This window comes from Thermobia domestica, chromosome 7, assembly GCF_964235325.1.
Source record: "Thermobia domestica chromosome 7, izTheDome1.hap1.1, whole genome shotgun sequence".
NCBI lineage: Eukaryota > Metazoa > Arthropoda > Insecta > Zygentoma > Lepismatidae > Thermobia > Thermobia domestica.
The window spans coordinates 137,522,283-137,539,016 of NC_137460.1; positions in this window are offsets into that span (position 1 = coordinate 137,522,283).

Here is a 16,734-nt window from a genome sequence, read left to right on the forward strand (position 1 = left end):
TTTCAATTAATGGAAACATTTCCTTAAATATAAAGTTCTGTTTTGAATTGCTGGAAAAGCTAAATCAACTCGTTTATTCACAATTTCAAACCTCAGTCACATTCATTCACAATGTATATTATTTATATACGAAGACGCTACAATGAGGAACGTTAACATTGTTTAACCCTTATCCGGGCAAGACATTTTTGTAACGTAAACGGGCAACCGGGGCCTGTGAGGCCCAGTATATATTTTAAGTGCAGAATACACAAAATCAATGCCTATTGTCACTTACTGTTTAGACTAGTCTAGAATGTAGTTTAGAATGTACCGGTATATATTTTTGTCAAGTAGCGAAACTTCGTGTCACGCTTTTGTAAGCCAATCAGAATAGCAAATCCGGTCCAGACATTTTTGTAACGTAAACGGGCAACCGGGGCCTGTCAGGCCCAGTATATATTTTAAGTGCAGAACACCCAAAATTTAATTTATGTTGCCGCATACTGTTCCGACTAAAGGTTACAATAGTCACGTGTTCAGTATATAATTATCTGACAATTTGATCTAATATTTGACAGGAATTTCACTAAAGTTATACGGGGCCTCCTAGGTCAGGAAAAAATTTCAAATTAAAAAAAAAGCATTAGCTTTACCAACTCGATATGTTCATGATTTTAACTTCGACGAAATATAGAAAAATTCAGTATTTTATGTCTTCGAAATATATATGGTTATTGAGAAATTTTAGAAAAATGAAGCTACTGGGCCTGGGAGGCCCCGGTTACCCGGATAAGGCTTAATGCGAACAGATTTCTGATTTGAATACCAACCTTAAACCCCAGTTCCAAAATGAAAATTATTTATGTTCCTGATACCTACTGCAACATACAAGTGTATATGAGGAGAAAGTGAGAAATTGTGTGTGAGAGAGACAAGGGGAAAGAGAGAGAGAGAGAGAGAGAGTATGTCAGAGAGATAGAAACAATATATGCTTGTATTTTTACTTAATTGTAAATAGTTTCTGTGATTCATAATCTGGATTTTATAAAGCGATTTGAACGCTTGAAGCTACTTAATGTTCATAAAGCTTCTTTTACTTAAAGATTTTATAAGTAATGTCGCAAATAGTCCGATACTATGTAATATGTGAGAAAGAAGTAAAAGTATGGTTTTAGCAGGATAATATCGTCTATCCCTTGCTTCTATTGATGGTAAAAAACAAACGTTGAGTTGATATTGAGTGTAGCGTTCCTTTCAGCAGCAAAGCTATACAAGACGTTTACCTACTGATGAGCCTGGAATTCGAAGCACATAAGCTCAGAGCGGAAATCGAACCGGGTCTCTTACGTCAAAGGTGCGTACGCTAACCGCTTAGCAGCGAAGGAACTCGGTATAAAAATAGAATATCACATTTTACCCCATATTATTTCACCGATAGATTACTGTTTTAAGATCAGTGAAAATAGTATTTGCTGACAACGTAGCGACAAATGTATTTCTTATTTTATGCGCTATACTCAACATACAAAGAATAAACACAAAAACGAAGCAAGGACAAGGATTCAATGTAAAATGCTTTGCCTCTCTCGAATAAATTACTCAATGTATTACAAGCATTTCCAGAGCATTTGTTGAGCATTTCCAGTAGAAGTACTAAAACGCGCTAGCCTTATAACTTCACTGTGTGGTTTAGTGGCTATCACATGCGTCTGTGGTGTACGGGGTCCCGGGTTCGATTCCCGCTGGGAGAACATTTGGAATATTAAATGTTCTCGATGAGTCTGTGTTCGTATCAATGTCTTTAAAGGTTACTGGAAAAATTTAGGACGTGTATAACCGAGTAGAAACACAAGTTTTTGACAAGGGGAAAGCAGACTTTGCTAAATGAATTTCCGCCCTATCATTCGCGAGGTAGGAGTGTACATTTAGTGTCAATATTACAAATTGCAATAGCCACAAAACCCGTCTTAAAGTTTTCTGACTCTCCGCATAAATGATAGAAGGCGTAAAGTTATCAAGAGGTAGAGTGAGAAATATCTATATCCTATCCTATGTGTCATTTTTCTTGTTGTAAGTAATAAAGTAGTCATTTGTAACTACAACCAAAATTCACCATATCTTTATAATGCATACAATAATAAAAAGTTTCAAATAAGTTGTAACCGTAAATATATTGACAGTGTCGTACTTAGGAGGGAGACTATCGTCTCAAGCAACTCGAAATAAATTCCGTATATATAAAATGTAATTAATATTTGTCGGTACCCAAAGTAAAAACGTAATTCAGATGTTGTGCATGGCCGCTCCCCAAAACCAATCCTAAATACGAATGTTTATTGATGTCACTAGATATATTAAGGTTACCACAGTCGTTGTGCAAAAATGTTCTTGGCGCTTCGTATCCATATCTGTGGACAGTGCGAATTAAAAGGGATATGAGTGAAATCCCCTTTGGTAATACGGATGTATGCTACAATTGGAGGTATAATTTCAGACTTTGCTTGAGGGGCGCAAGGGCACCACCGACATAAGACTTTCGTGTTTTGTAGTACTATATTAATAGACAATTGATTAAAGTATTTGTATTCTCCAAACTCTTGTGTGTGTGGGTGGGTATTTATCCCCTCTTACTCCTCTAAATGACGCCCTTGGATACAACTGTTATAGTTTTCCATGCTACTGTCGTTTGAAATGGCTCTCCTGTTTATAGCATACATCCAGCAACACTAAAGGAAATTTCCCCTTATCCCTCTTGTAATTCGCAAACTGTCCACTGATAAAAAAAACGAAGCGCCAAGAAAAATTTTTACACAACGACTGTGATAACCATAATATATCTAGTGATATCAATATAAAGTGACGCATGTAGGATTTTTTTCGTTGAGAGGCTATGCACAACACTTAAATAAGCACTTACATAAGCAAAGGAGGGGAACCAAAACGTTATGAAAATATGTTTTGGCAGGTCCGTGCCGTGTGGTCATACTGTTAGCTTATTGTTCTGCGGAATCAGAGATCCTAATTTCAATTCGTGCAAATTTTATGTGCGCCTTTTTTACTCAAATAATAATTTCATACATTTTACTTCGATAACAAATAATGTATTTATTCGTAATTTATTAATTTGCAAGAAAATACAAATTGTAACAAAAATGGTTTCGTTTTGTTGTAAATAACCCAATGACTTCTAATCTTAATAAATCTATTACTAAGTACCACTTCATAAAGCTGGTTTGCAAAACAATTATCGAAATTTGTATTGTGTGCAACTTGAATAAATTATTAATTTAAATTAAATGCACAAAATTATTATTTGGGAAAAAAATAAGGAGATTGCCCTGAGCGGAATAGAACCCAAGACCTCTGTAATAGGACTCCTGTGCGCTAACCATCTAACCACAGACTACTAGAGTGATATCACTGTGCAATATGATATTTGTCCTTTAAATGAAAATATGATTTTCTTATGTATTTTTGCACGAAAAAGTTAAATCTGTTATTAATTTTTATGTATCACGTTCCAATTTTATGAAAAATTGAAAAGTTTGAAATTTTGTATTGTGAATTACTGTGTTTTTTACGGATAGTAATAAAATATGAGTAATGTTTGGTTTGGTTATAAAAAAAATAACGTACCTTTTCTGCAGCGAAATTATATGAGACGTGAGCCTACAGTTTAAGGTGGAATCCGAGCCACTGTGTCATTCAATGTTCTCCTACTGGGACTCGAACCCTAGATCCCATGCACCGAAGGTTCGCGCTCTACCCATTATACCACCGGGAGGGCAAAAATATATTTATGATAAAAATGGGAGGGATGAGGAGGATTGCATTCGTAATATGCCTTACACTATACGCTCATTTAAACATCAAGCGACAATTTTTCTTGTTTACAGAAGAAATACGGTGCCCAAATAGAGGATTTTCTCATCCCTCCAATTTTTCCGACTGCGTAGGAGTCTTTTCCTCTGTTATACGAGTAAACACTAGTTCATCATATTTCTCCTCACTCTTTATCTTCATTTCAGGTAGTAGCCCATTCAGATCTAGTGATAAGCGAGTTCAGATTTATGTTGCCAAACTATGCTGCCGTATGGTCTTGCATTTAAGTAATTCTTGGTTCGATTGTATCATTTGCTGATTGGTATTTCATTAGGAGTGGTCAGATTTGCCGCATTTCATCATTTTAGGTAGTGTATGCTGTGCGCATGCGTTTCAAAAAAGTACTAAATTAACGTTAGGTATACGCGTAATGGAGTGCAATGTGCCGTGCGTGTAAAAATAAACCTGACTTATTTTGCTAGCTGTATGATGAAATTACATCTAATACTCATAATGCACCCCTAGACATTTAGTTAAAAAACGGCTTCTTAACTGTACCTGGCTGTAGGGTTGGAGACAATTATGTGTCTTGGGCCATACACATATATTGACTATGTGTTCCAGGAATTTGAGAAACTGGATACAAGGAAAACGTAGTTTTGTGAAATTTGCTGTTCCTATGATGTGTTGCGAACAAATAGATCATGTTACTTTTGGTTGACAGATGTAAAAGGCTTGACATCTACATCTTAACATCAGATTCAGTACCAAAATATAAAGTCAGCTATTCGACCGGTTTCTCACAGTAAAGATCTTGCAGTACTTAAAGCTCAAGAATGTTATACTATTAATTCAGAAAAAAAGATACATCAGACGTTCCAAACAACAGGGAAGATTTAGACTTTCAGCCATCTACATCCCAGTCAACTTCACCTCATTTGATCACATAAGAAAAGCTTAACGATCTTAAACGAGACTTAAATCTTCCTAAAATGAAATCGGAATTGTTGTGCTCCAAGCTTCAAGGTTCGAATCTCTTAGCTGAAGATGTTAAAACAAGTTTGTTCAGAAAAGACAAAGTCATTTTGATGACTACTTTATGGAAAATGGAAGTAATGCTTATTGTAAAGATGTAGATGTCTTATTTCAGTCTTTGAGACATGAACATAATCCTACAGATTGGCGCTTGTTTATTGACAGTTTCAAACTAAGTCTGATGGCAGTATTTGTCAATATGGGAAATTTTCACCCATCCGTTCCTGTAGCATATGCGGTTCGTACAAAGGAGACGTATGAAGTATGAGTGTGATACTGGACTTCATTGAATATAAAAATTTCAAATGGCAAATATGTGGGGACTTCTGGCTTCAAAGACAAGATTGCATTTCTAAAAGTAAGAACATATCTCTTAAACCAATTGTAAACCCTCAAAATGTATTTTTGCCACCATTCTATATGAAATTTGGGTTGATGATTTTTGTTAAAGCACTAGATAGAGAAAAGAAGAAATTCCAAAACTTAAGTAAGACAAAAGTTAAGGAGTATTTGTTGGTCCACAGACTAAAACGGTCATGCGGGATGAAGACTTTGAAATGAAACTTTCTGAAATTGGAAAATCAGATTGGTTATAATTTAAATCGGCATGTTGAGGTTTCCTTGGAAATGTAAAGGCTGAAAAGTATGAAGCTGTTGTTAGTGACATGGTGCGCAGTTTTCAACTCATGGGATGGAACATGTGTGATTAAAATTACAATTCTTGCACTCACATGTTGATCTTTTCCTTGAAAACCTCGGCGTAGTAAGTGATGAATAAGGTAAATGACATCATCAGGACATTGTCATATTTCAAAAGTGAAAAGGGGAAAATGGGCTGTAAGTATGCTGGCCTAGTACTGCTGGTCTATCATCAGAGAGAATCCAGAAGATGTCTACAAACGTAAACTACAAAAAATATTTTAAAAGATAAATCAACAAAATTTAATATTAGTATAATACCCTTCCTACCCTACATTATAAAGTAAATATATGTAAATATGTTCACTTCGTATAACGTGTTTTGTTGTCTGCCCAACAGAAACGTGACGTAATAGAACATTCTGGTTGCCACGAATGAATTCAGCGCGTGCCATTTAGTTAAAATTACATAATTTCATTTGAAGGACACAAATAAAGTTTAAATTTGTTGCACAGTGTAATCGGTATTTTTATAACGTTTTCTTGCTCGCTTTTTTGGTGTGTCATTTCAAGAAAGGAATATATTTTACAGGGAATTTTCTAGAGGAGGAAGACCAATTGATTTACATATGACACTTCCCAAGTGTAGCACTCGGATTTTAATAAACCTTAGCAGCTAGATACTACACATAAACGAATACGTGTCTTTTTTTTTTACTTTCTGCGGAACAGCGGTTTTAGGTGGCAAAAGCAACCACCCATAATTTTGAAAGTTGACGTTCGGACGGCAAGAAGAAATCGACCGAAGTGAGTGAAATTTTGTACAGATATTGTGGACGTAAAATGAGGGAATACGTATTTCGTATTTTCCTGAAAAAAAAAAACTGTTGGGGGGAGCATGGACCTCTCCAAATTTTTGATCACGAAATAACAAAAGTGCTAATGATAGTATGTCAGAAGTTCCTGAAGGACATGAATAATTACAACAAAATTTTGTGTACTGACAATATGCAAAAAATAAATGTGCTATTTTTATTTTATGCCAAAAACGGTTTTAGAGAGCAAAATGTCCCACCCAAGATTTTGAAAGCTGAATGCTGAAAGGGAAGAAGAATGGACCGAAGTCATTGAAACTGTGCACAGATATTGTAGATGTAAAATGAGGGAATACTGTTTCGTATTTTCCTTTTTAAAAAGTTGGAAGGGGCACAGACCTTGTAAACCGTTGATTACGAAATATCAAAAGTACGTTTCTGAGGGGGCTTCTGCCCAATATGTTTTGGGAGCCACGACCCCCTCTGAAAAAAGTAAATTTTACCGTAGTAGCGCAGCAAGGAGTGGACCGAAGCAAATAAAATTGTCTGTAGGTATTGTATATGTTAAATAAGGCCTGTCGGTTTCCCAAGTGCCCGCATCCGATTTGCTTGAAATTTTGCACATCAACAGTAAATAGGAAATAAACCGACACTTCTTTCTGTTTATGTGGAAAAAATTTGTAAGGGTTAAAGACGCCTCCCGAAATACTATAAAATACGCTATATTGTTTGTGCTTACTGTTGATATGCCAAATTTGAAGAAATCGGATGGGGACACTTCTTGAACACGAAAGACCATATTTTAAATACATAATATCTAAACAAAATTTAATTTGCTTCGGTTCACTCTTTCCGCCGCTTAATGCTTCGGCCCACACAACAATTATTATTATTATTATTATTATTATTTTTATTATTATTATTATTATTATTATTATTATTATTATTATTATTATTACTATTATTATTATTATTATTATTATTATTATTATTATTATTATTATTATTATTATTATTATTATACAGGTCAATAACTCTTGTCAATGCATTCTCGAAGATATTTGAACTAATTGTCCATAAACACATATATTTTAATGTAAGAAATGTCTTAAACGAGTCTCAACATGTTTTTTTTTTTTTTTAAAGGCAAGTCAATTGTAACAAATCAAATTCATTTTACAGACTTTACCTATAATGCACTGAAAAATAAATTGCAAGTCGATGTAATATACATATATATATCAAAAGCTATTGACTCTGTCAGTCATATGAATCTTATTAGCAAGTTATCTAATTATTGGTTTGTCACCTTTGTACATTCGCTGGTTTGAAAGCTATCTGTTAAACAGAACTTACCAAGTTAAAATCGGACCTGTACATTCTAGTGTAGGATATGTAATAAACGGAATACCACAAGGGTCGCCCTTGGACCCTGTCTTATTTTCTTTATTTTTAAACGACCTTACAGAAAAAATAAAATACTCTAAAATTTTCCTATATGCTGACGATATGAAGTTGTTCAGATTAGTAAACAATGAGTTCGATAATTATTTACTGCAACAAGACTTAAATGCAGTAAACATATGGTGTAGAAATAATTTTCTAAAACTTAATGATAAGAAAACAAAATTTATGACATACACCAATAAAATTCAATATTATATCAGTAAATATGAGGTCAACGGTGTACAAATTGAGAAAGTAAGCATTATTAAAGACCTAGGTATTACATTTGACAGTCACTTAAAGTTTTCTAATCACGTAAATTGTATTGTACAACGTACCAGAAGTATAATAGGTTTTATTTTTAAACAGTGGCCTGTATTTCAAAGAGATAAAACGTATGTATTTCCATATAAATTACCTTTAAGACCAAAATTAGAAACTGGTTCGGTAATTTGGAACAGCATTTCTAAAACTTTGACAAACAAGATTGAATCTGTGCAAACATGTTTTATTCGACTGCTTTGTTTTAAAATGGAAATGAGGTATTACTCACATAGTTATGGATATTGGATTGATTATTGGGGTTTGAAAAGTCTTATGAATACAAGAAAAAATTTGGACAGAGTATTATGAATGCATGCAAAAAATACTAGATAATGTTTATATCAGTGAATATTGTTTACAAAATATAGCATAAGAAATGCCATGATTTTAGTTCCTCTGAATTGGAAATATGAAATTTTAAAAAGATTGACATATTCTTTAAGCTCATTTTAAACTTATTGTATTAAATAATGTGAAGGTTTATTGTGATCTGACTGATAGTTTTTAATCAATGACGTTTAGAAACATTAAGCCAAATGTAACTTTATGACTGCTGTTCTTAGCTTCTTGTTGTTTTAGATGGATGGAAAACTTGATAAGTTTTACTGCGTTTACAAGGAATTATTTCTGCTTAACTGACTTTTATCTACATTGTGTTTTACATTAGTACCCTTTTTTTTATTGTTTTCTTACTTATTATCTATTTTTAGTAGTATTATTATTTCATCGCAATGTAATACTCTGATACCACGTGCTGTATTTTTTTTCCAAAACCTGTTCGCGGCACTAAAATAAAGTTTATTATTATATTATTATTATTATTATTATTATTATTATTATTATTATTATTATTATTATTATTATTATTATTATTATTATTAGGAAAATTCGAATCATGTATTCCCTCATGTTATGTCTACAATATCTGCACACAATTTCATTCACTTCGGTTCACTTCTTCTTACCTTTCGGACATCAACTTTCAAAATTTTGGGTGAGGGCTTTTGCTCCCTAAAATCGATGTTGCACAGAAAGCAAAAAGGACGTATTCGTTTATGTGTAGTATCTACCTTCTAAATTTGATCAAGATCGGAGTGTTATACTTGCAAAGTGTTACATGTAAGTCAATTGGTCTTTCTTCTCTAGAAAATTCCCTGTAAAATATCTTCCTCTATATTAAACCATATGTGCCTTTATATTCAGAAACCGGATTTACTTTCAGATTCAAACTCAGATGTCTCGCACTAAAGACGAGGATGCTAATAATTAAAAAACAAAATCATTCGACATATTTGCTCTTTGGCCTTATATTTGCTTTGAAACTTCTACACCTGTATATACTTTTATTACAACACATTAGAAAAATATAATTTTAAAGATCCAGTCCCGAAGCCCGATTCATACCAATAACAGTCATAGCGTGTGTTCTTATAAGAAATCTTGTATCGGTACGGTTATATCAGGATATGAGTTGACTTGATTTTGAGTTTAACGTCCCTTTCAAAAGGAGTCTATTCGTAAGAACTGAAAAAAATTAGAAAACCTGACTATCACTGATTGTTAGTATTGCGATTTAAATCCATATTAGGAAGTAGGAATTTTCGATTTGGAAACATTTTGTAAATTGATAAAATTGTGAATTACATTTGCAACTTTTTTATGGAAAACACAAGCATTCTTGTATGTGTGTCTTCATAGTCCCGGAAAGATCAATTATCTCGTGAAACATACATGTCAGGAAAACCAAACTTCTTAATATTTCGAAATGCTATCCAATGATACCAAACGCAACCTCTATCACTACCTCCTTCGGAAGAAACGGGGAATAACTTTAAAATTCTAAAGTGAACCCACATTTGTTATTGCACATTCGGATTCTGCAGAAAAAAATGATTTGATCCACAATGAAGTCAGGCCCTTCACAGATGGAGCTTGAATCGACACACAAAAAGTGAGCAACAAAACGTTATGAAAATATCGGTTATCAGTCAATCAGTCACGTAGTTTGTGGTCAGATCGTTAGCTTTAGAGGCCTTGAGTTCTATTCCCGCGCAGGTAAACTCTCTGTTTATTTTCCCAAATAATAATTTTATACACTTTAGCATCAATTAATATTTTATTCAAGTTACACACAATACGAATTTCGATAACTGTTTTGCAAACCAGCTTTATGAAGTGGTACTTAGTAATAGGGTTATTATGACTACAGGTCATAGGATTATTTACAACAAAACCAAATCATTTTTGTTGCAATTTGTATTTTCTTGCAAATTAATAAATTATGAATAAATACATTATTTTTATCGAAGTTAAAATGTATGAAATTATTATTTGAGTAAAAAAGGCGCACATAAAATTTGCACGAATTGAAATTAGGATCTCTGATTCCGCAGGACAATAAGCTAACAGTATGACCACACCGCACGGACCTGCCAAAACATATTTTCATAACGTTTTGGTTCCCCTCCTTTGCTTATGTAAGTGCTTATTTAAGTGTTGTGCATAGCCCCTCAACGAAAAAAATCCTACATGCGTCACTTTATATTGATATCACTAGATATATAATGGTTATCACAGTCGTTGTGTAAAAATTTTTCTTGGCGCTTCGTTTTTTTTATCAGTGGACAGTTTGCGAATTACAAGAGGGATAAGGGGAAATTTCCTTTTGTGTTGCTGGATGTATGCTATAAACAGGAGCGTCATTTCAAACGACAGTAGCATGGAAAACTATAACAGTTGTATCCAAGGGCGTCATTTAGAGGAGTAAGAGGGGATAAATACCCACCCACACACACACAAGAGTTTGGAGAATACAAATACTTTAATCAATTGTCTATTAATATACTACTGCAAAACACGAAAGTCTTATGTCGGTGGTGCCCTTGCGCCCCTCAAGCAAAGTCTGAAATTATACCTCCAATTGTAGCATACATCCGTATTACCAAAGGGGATTTCACTCATATCCCTTTTAATTCGCACTGTCCACAGATATGGATACGAAGCGCCAAGAATATTTTTGCACAACGACTGTGGTAACCTTAATATATCTAGTGACATCAACAAACATGTCGTATTTAGGATTTGGTTTTGGGGAGCGGCCATGCACAACATCTGAATTACGTTTTTACTTTGGGTACCGACAAATATTAATTACATTTTATATATACGGAATTTATTTCGAGGGGCTTGAGCACGATAGTCTCCCTCCTAAGTACGACACTGTCAATATATTTACGGTTACAACTTATTTGAAACTTTTTATTATTGTATGCATTATAAAGATATGGTGAATTTTGGTTGTAGTTACAAATGACTACTTTATTACTTACAACAAGAAAAATGACACATAGGATAGGATATAGATATTCCTCACTCTACCTCTTGATAACTTTACGCCTTCTATCATTTATGCGGAGAGTCAGAAAACTTTAAGACGGGTTTTGTGGCTATTGCAATTTGTAATATTGACAATAAATGTGCACTCCTACCTCGCGAAAGGTAGGGCGGAAATTCATTTAGCAAAGTCTGCTTTCCCCTTGTCAACAACTTGTGTTTCTACTCGGTTATACACGTCCTACATTTTTTCCTGTAACCTTGAACGACAGGAACACGAACACAGACTCATCGAGAACATTTAATATTCCAAATGTTTTCCCAGCGGGAATCGAACCCGGGACCCCGTACACCACAGACGCATGTGATAGCCACTAAACCACACAGTGAAGTTATAAGGCTAGCGCGTTTTAGTACTTCTACTGGAAATGCTCAACAAATGCTCTGGAAATGCTTTTAATATATTGAGTAATTTATTCGAGAGAGGCAAAGCATTTTACATTGAATCCTTGTCCTTGCTTCGTTTTTGTGTTTATTCTTTGTATGTTTCGTATAGCGCATGAAATAAGAAATACATTTGTCTCTACGATGTTCAGAAATACTATTTTCACTGATCTCAAAACAGAAATCTGTCGGTGAAGTAATATGGGGTAATATGTGGTATTCTATTTTTATGCCGAGTTCGTTCGTTGCTAAGCGGTTAGCGTACGCACCTTTGACGTAAGAGACCCGGTTCTATCCCGGTGTGGGCTCATGTGCTTCGAATTCCACGCTCATCAGTAGGTAAACGTCTCGTATAGCCTTGTTGCTGAAAGGAACGTTAAACTCAACATCAATTCAACCTTAGTTTTATACTATCAATGGAAGCAAAGGGTAGACGATTCTATCCTGCTAAAACCATCCGTTTATTTCTTTGGCACATATTATAAAGTATTGGACTATTTGGGACATTAGTTATATAAGCTTTAAGAAACAGGAGCTTTATGGACTTATGAAGTCGCATCAAAGGTTGAAATCGCTTTATAAAAATCCAGATTATGAATTACAAAACTTTTTTTACATTTTAAGTAAAAATACAAGCATATATTTTTTTTATCTCTCTCATATATACTCTCTCATTCTCTCTGTTTCTACCTATGTCTCTCTCATACACAGTATCTCTCTTTGTTTACATATTCACTTGTATATTATAGTAGGTATCAGGGACATAAACAATTTTCCTTTTGGACGTGGGATTTAAGGTTGGTATTCAAATCAGAAATTTGTTCTCATTAAAACAATGTTAACGTTCCACATTTTAGTATGGATAAGTTCTCCAACTCGTTTGAGTGTTATCGAATTTTACATTTTTAATGTTTACAAATAAATTACTGCATACCAATATTTAGTATTCTCGAAAATCATTTAACGAATAATGAAATCGGATAAGTTCTTCCTCGAAGTAGTATTACGTATCAATCAGTGGCGCCGGAATCAAGGAGCTCAGGCCCTGTTAGACTCCCAAAATTTTTATTAGAGCCTGGGCTCTTCCCCCGAATGATCATTCCATATTTTAATTGATTTGCAGGTAGGGGTATTGTTAATAATTTCAAAACTCAGCGCAAAGCTTTGTTTTTACTTAAAAAAATGAGCTACTACATATTTCGCATAATATATCCGTATATTATTTCATACGCATATATATATAGCAATTTGAAGTAAGTTAACTTATTTATAATCCCTCATTTGAGTTAATTATAAGATTACGTAAGTCCTCTGACAGTTATCGTGTCATCGGCGCCTGTGGTGTCCGTATATTTTGCTGGTATTGTGCGGTTTACTGTGAGCACAAGTATTCAAAGACTCCCTTTTTTATTCGTCTGCCAGCGTTTTGCTCCAGTTCTTCACAAAAACGTCTCTTTACGATTTGTGCTTTTAACAGTTGGGGGCAACTTCAGTCTGCTGTGCTAGCTACTACCAGGTTTAATTAATCTTGGAGCAGGAGTTAGATGGGTTACCTATCTCACGGACTTTGTACATCAGGAACTTCTGTGGCTCACTGTACATGCAATATGTAATTTCCCCTAGGCCCTAGGTATTAAATAAATAAATCAAATTTTTGTGTATTCCGTATCTAGGATGCTATTTTCTATCTTCAAATGCCTTCGCTCCATCAATATTTTTTGAAGAATGAAGGAGCATACTACAAATAAAAAAGGAAGCGTAGCTCTTATGATATATTATACACTATAAACTTAACCCTAGGAACAAGAATGGATTGGAGGGTGGTCGATGGCCCACAAATTATTTTTGTTACATTTTGTACCATTTCTCATTGCAGAAAAGTTTTTAAAAAAGATATTGTAAGGCTTGACCCACTCGTCATGAAACGTACACGCTTAGTTTTTAGTATTTTTTTTGTATTTATAAATAAAGAAAGTGGTGTGGGCTTCAGAGGCAACCCCTTGGTAGTACTTAAGGGCTGTTAATCGCACACGCTAACTATTATATTCCAGTGTTTGGCTTTTTATTTTATTTTCCTTTTTAACAATTTTGGTATTACAAGATGTAGGGGCACTCTGAGGTATTATTCTCGTGTAGTGTTGCCCACAGCACATGATAAAATTTAGTATATACATATTTCTGATTACTTTTGGCACCTAAATATTTTATTTCCTATTAGTATATTCCTTTAAATATGCTCACACCTAATTATATCACTTTATATTATAACCACACACACACACACGTTCATATATATATATATATATATATATATATATATATATATATATATATATATATATATTTGGGTGGAGTGTTTTTCACTTTTGTTGGGAATTCGATGACGGCTAGTGCGGAAAAGGTGACATTAGTGGCACCAATCCTACTGACTTTTTAAAACTTTTTTGAACAACTCCTTACCCTGAACCAATGGACTTAATGTTTTCATCAGTGTTATTTTTAGGCAACACGCACAACACCAATGAGAGAAAAGCTCCTTGTGGTCGTTTTTAGAGTTACGTCAAGGCTATACACAAGTATTTTATTAAAAGAAACTTGTAGCAATGCCAGTAAATAATTTTAAAATGCGTATGTGTCAAAGTACAGCCATATTGGCTCAGTTGTTGGAATTAATGTCCAGATTTTGTTTGGAATGTCACGTTAACGATGATTATAGGCATAGCCCTTGATATAACACGATTTTCATGGTGCAACTCCTCGCTTATTTTGCACTGTACGCAAAAAACGCAGAATTCAACACGGGGACGTGGTTGCAGATCGAGTTCCTACGACCCACCCACCCAGTAGGCATACGTTGACATTTGACCTTAAGTCACGTAGTTCTTCTTGGTCTCGAAGCGGGGCATTCCTGTTCTAGAATTCAGTTTGCCTCTAACTTAAATATCTCTGACGTTCTGCCGCACTCTTTCGACGCCGTCTTGGACACCAGCTTCACTGTGCGTTTCACAGCTTGACTATGGCAAAGGAATGTTATTGTTAAAGTAGCTGAAGTTCGAATGTTTTCTTCAAGCTGTTGATCCGTTATGTTTCATGTGATTGGTGTCTGTTAGCCATTTAGGCCAATTAATCATGTTGTAATTTTCAGCTGTAAAGTTTAATTTCGGAACAATGAAGTCACGTGGACGGCTTGATCTCGGAGTCTTCTGTCTGCGGCACATTTTTATCCTTCGCCAGCCTAACGTTCGAATATGCGTATTTTCATCTGCTGTCATCGCAGCAGGTTTTCATGATGAGCGTAGTATCTGTTTGTTTCTGGAACAGAATGAACTATGTGTTGTATTTTCTGGCAGACAGCGTGATAGCTTAATTATGCCAAAGAGATGCATTGCGCCCATTTCGTACGAAGGATTTCACCGTATTGAAAACCAGACGGGAACGTATATTTTAACCCATTAGTGCCCAGAATTCCCCAGTGGTATTTTGAAAATTTTCTTATCGCCTATTTGGTCTTAATAGTACTCTAAAATAGAAATTACAATATTTTTGAAAAATATTTATTTTTTCTTGTTTTTTAGGCCGGCAACTTAAGTTGCCAAATGGCACATACATATTCAAAAAAGGGAAAATTTTGGAAAGTTACAATTTTGAGGGAGAAAATACATAGCGAAAACATAACTATTAAAATCAAGTTAATCCTTCCTTTACAGACCTCCAATCTTTCCTTCTGGAGTCTTTGAAATCAATCCAGTTGAGTCTTTCTCCTCAAAACACATTGTAGCCAAAAACAACGCTAACCTTATGTCAATATATCATAAAAAGAAAATGCAACGATGCTATGACGAAACAGACTCCAAAGTAACTTCATGGTTAAAACCTGCAACGTCTATCCATGAATTTCTGCGCTACAACGAAAAATTGCCCTGGCAACTTAAGTTGCCAAGGGGCAGTAATGGGTTAACAATGTAGTGGCAAAGTAGACACAAACTTGAACTAAGTTTATCAGTACTGATGTAGTGGTGAAGCATCCTACAGGCCAATGTAAGCCATCGTTAATGTGATAATGGTCCTGGTTTTCTGTTTGCTAGATTGGTAGTACACATTCATGTAGCAACAGCCTTACAAATTTCAAAAAGATAAATCTGGTCGCTGCTTAAACCATCTGTTTTTTCCATTTCAGACACACATTCAACGGGAATGGGTGTAAAAGAGACGATAGGTGAACGTTCACAATCCTTTAATTTCCTCCCGATGGGACCGGAAAATGCGTTGGGTCCTTTCTTCCCACGATTCAATTCCGTAACCAGGTGTCTAAATGGCAACTCGTTCGTATTAAGAAGGCAAATGAGATGCTACAGTTCCTTTCCTAGGGATCTTTGTATCTGACTTATCACGCCGTTATCCCATCCTGTGTTCGTGGCATCACTATCGCTGACCACTGCCTCAAGACTTCACACGTCGTACTGATTATTCTCTAAAAGCTCCAATATAGAGTAGGCAATATCCTTTGCCAGTGCCTGATTTAGGTGTGGCATGACCCTTGTATTCTAAACCGGGCTCCGATAGAACTCTGATATTCTTTTCTGTAACCCGTCGTCTTTGTTGTTTGCCGTTAATTTTTTCTTGCAAAAGAGTTACATATTTTTTCCATCGAAGTAGATACTGCTAATCGACCGTCTTAGGTATGCCTTTTTTTCTGGACTTTCTCACCCAGTTTATCTTTTCCTCTTCGTACCTTAGATCTGTCAACAACAAGATTTTTTCCTCTAGCGTTATGAGCCTCGCGTCCTGAAGTACGGCAGAAGTGATCAAAGCAACCTGCATGTCAGAAGATCCCGTTCTAAAAGCTGCCTCCGCTGTATTTTGAAGACAGATGCTCTTTAGGCAATGTTTCTTT